The sequence below is a fragment of the Nothobranchius furzeri genome, chromosome 11 (assembly GCF_043380555.1).
Source record: "Nothobranchius furzeri strain GRZ-AD chromosome 11, NfurGRZ-RIMD1, whole genome shotgun sequence".
In the NCBI taxonomy this organism is placed as follows: domain Eukaryota; kingdom Metazoa; phylum Chordata; class Actinopteri; order Cyprinodontiformes; family Nothobranchiidae; genus Nothobranchius; species Nothobranchius furzeri.
Genome location: NC_091751.1, coordinates 68,380,165 through 68,383,461, shown reverse-complemented (window position 1 = coordinate 68,383,461; position 3,297 = coordinate 68,380,165).

Genomic DNA, 3,297 nt, shown 5'->3' with positions numbered 1-3,297 from the left:
TGCAAGGTTATCCCATATGATCTCCCTAAATACACAGGGCTGGGTTGTCCATCTGGCTGGCAGTTGAGCACTCATGCACCCCCCCATTAACACCCACCAGAGTGAGCCCATGTCTGGAGGTCTTGGCTTTCTACCTCCCACTGAAAGGATATGAAAAGGCCGGCAAAGCTTTCCATTCTCTTCCCTCACTGTCCGATTTTTGGATCAGTGTGATCCTCAGATGGCTGCAACGCGCGTATGGCGGTTCAGTTGCTCCCTAACAACTAACCTGACAACAAAACAACGTCGTGGTTCGTTCTTGAAAGAAAGAAAAAAGGAGGATGAATTTTTTTACAGTGAGACACCAGAAAAGCACTGAGCTCCCAACCCAAGCATCCTGCAAAGAGTCAGATCCCAAGCTGCCTTTAGGTTCCCACCCCCCCCGATCCCATTCAGCTCGTGCAAATGAGAGATGTGTGTTGGAACGGTGCGAGCCTGCAGGCCTCGCACACAGACACACACACAGCAGCCCTCTGGACAAGTCTGGCAACCACACTTGCAACCAAGGGCCAAAACTCATGTTGCGTGCTAACTCTCTCCCTCCCCCATCCCCCCATGCTATCCCGCTCTGCAATTATATGCTACGCTCCCACCCAAACATGCAAGAATAGGCCTTCTCAGTCAATAGACAAACCGAGTCCTTCTGTCCTCAAACCATGACATCATGACCGTTTGACTTCAGCATGAAATCCGAGCTTAATTTAACTCTGTCAGGGAAAAAAATGTGGTGTGTGTTACACTGGCAGAGCGCTGCTGTGGTGTTCTCAGTAACTTTATGCAATTCCGGGAAGGCAAAGCCAATTTATTTTCTGGAAAATCAAACTCAGAAGAAGTATGTGACTCCAGCCAATCAGCTCTTCTTGGACATGCATCAAGAAGCAGCCGAGAGATGCTGAAAAATCGAGCTCTGCTAATGTTGTCCTGCAGCAGAAAAGACGCTCAGCAGGTAAAAAAAATAAAACAAATTTGTGTCACGCTCTGCCTTTAAAGAGGAACGGTGAAGTTATGGTCATCTTGGTCAAATCTTAAATGCAAGATTAAAAATGATCTTGTGCAAGATCTCGCACGAGTGTCGAGAAAGACTTTCATCAACCAATCTTTAGCCCATTATCTAAAAACAGACACCTTCGTGGCCAAGATTAGATTCAGCAGCCTTCTTGAATTGGACTGAATTGTAATCAGAATCAGAATAACCTTCACTGTCACTGCAACAAGTAAAACGAAATTAGATGCAATCCCTGTGTCCGAAAATTTATTTACATGAGATAAACAAATAATAAATAAAAAAAATTCTAAAAGGAATCTAAAAATATATATGTATATTGTCACACCTTGTCCTGTCTCCCCTTTTGGTTTAGTCCTGTGTCTGTTAATTGCTCCCACCTGCCTCTAGTTTCCCAATCACCCAAGCTCCCAGCCCTCCTGTATTTAAACCCCTTCTGTGTTGTGTCTCGTGTTGGATCATTGTTTCTATGTTAGCGTGTTCCCCATTAAAACCTTAATCGTTCCTGTGTGTCTGCTTGCCTCACCCGCGTGTGGATCCTTACCTCCGCTTCATTCACCGGCGCGCGTTGACATATATAAAACAATAAGATAGGAGAGCAATACTGCACATGAACCTCTGCACCTGAATCGTTTTGCACTGATTATGTGTGAAAGACAAGCTAACAATATACACATAGTAATATTGCACATAAAGTTGAATTGAGAAGAATGGGGGGAGGGGGGGGTGCCTGATAGCCTCGGGATAAAAGCTGCTGTGTAGTCTCTTTGTCCTTGTTTCAATGCTCCTGTATCTTTTGCCTGACGGCAGTAGATGGAACAGATCATGAGCGGGGTGTGAGGGATCTTTTAGGGTGCTTTCCGCTCTCCTGCGGCAGCGAAAGTTGTGTAGTTCATCCAGAGAAGACAAACGACAGCCGATGATCTGCTGGTCGGTCTCCACAATCCTTTGGAGTGAGTTCCTCTGTGCTGATGTGCAGCTAGAGAACAACGCGCAGAAGCAGTAGCACAAGATGCTCTCTATGGAACAGCGATAGAGGGACACCAGCAGTTTTTGTCAGATGTTGTTTTTCCTGAGGACCCTCAGGAAATAAAGTCTCTGTTGTGCCTTCTTTGCCACCGCTGTTGTGTTCACATCCCAGGACAGGTCATCAGTGATGTGTACACCCAGGAAGCGGAAATCAGACACCCTCTCCACGCAGTCCCCTTTGATGAAGAGTGGACTGATATCAGTTTTCTCTTTCCTGAAATCCACAAGAATTTCTTTAGTCTTTGCTGTTGTAACGGAATGTAATGACTGTTTTCCACCTAAAAGTCATTTGCCCCCTCTCCTCAGCAAGAACTAGTCTGCATGAGATATGGCCTCAAGGTCTCATGCATTTGCTCTAAACTGCTTCCTTTCCAGCCCAACAGAAGAATGAAGAAAGGACTCTCCTTTTAATAAATCAAAGAACTCTATTTTAATAAAGCTAATCAAACAAAGTGTTAGTCAATAATAAGATGTGACCAATCTGTGAAATCAAAATATTAATTACTTTATTATAATCCTATAGAATATAATAAGTAATATGACTTTAAATGTTTCCACTAGGACTGATCTCACGTAGCGTTAAAACATGACACATTGCTTTACTGATCCAATCAGAATCTGCCAGATCTGACGGAGGCGTAGTTTTGGTGGTGTTTGGTAAATCTGTCATCTTTCCATTCGTCCATAAACCAAAACATCCGAAGTATAAAACTATGCCCACGTCATCTCTAACGCCAGTTCAAAGCGTTCTAGAGAAGTTGTCGGAGTGGTCAATCCGTAACTTTCCTCTTCAGCTAAAGAACCAACGACAAGCTGGATAAAATCTGTTGCTGTTCCACCTGCTGCAACGGTTCCTTTCAGAATAAAAGCTGAACCATCATGACCCAGGTTTGGGCCTCACTAGATGCCGACAAAACTGTCGTGACCCGGAAGTATCTCAAGACTGGTGGTCGGCTGCAGCGGCTGCTTCTACAGGCTTCGGCTCCATAAGGTCAAGCTGGACCTCTACACCTCCTGATCTAGACGGGGACTTCTGCTAAGGGTACGTAGACCGACAGAATGGCGTTGAATGTGTTTATGAATCTCCTAACCAAAGCTTAACGCGAAGACATCACCTTCATTTCCCACCAGAACTAATCGCTTCTTCGGATTTGCTGGTTCTGAGCAACATTCCACATTACACCATTCTCCGTCTCATTCACCTTAGTTACACCATACATTTAGTG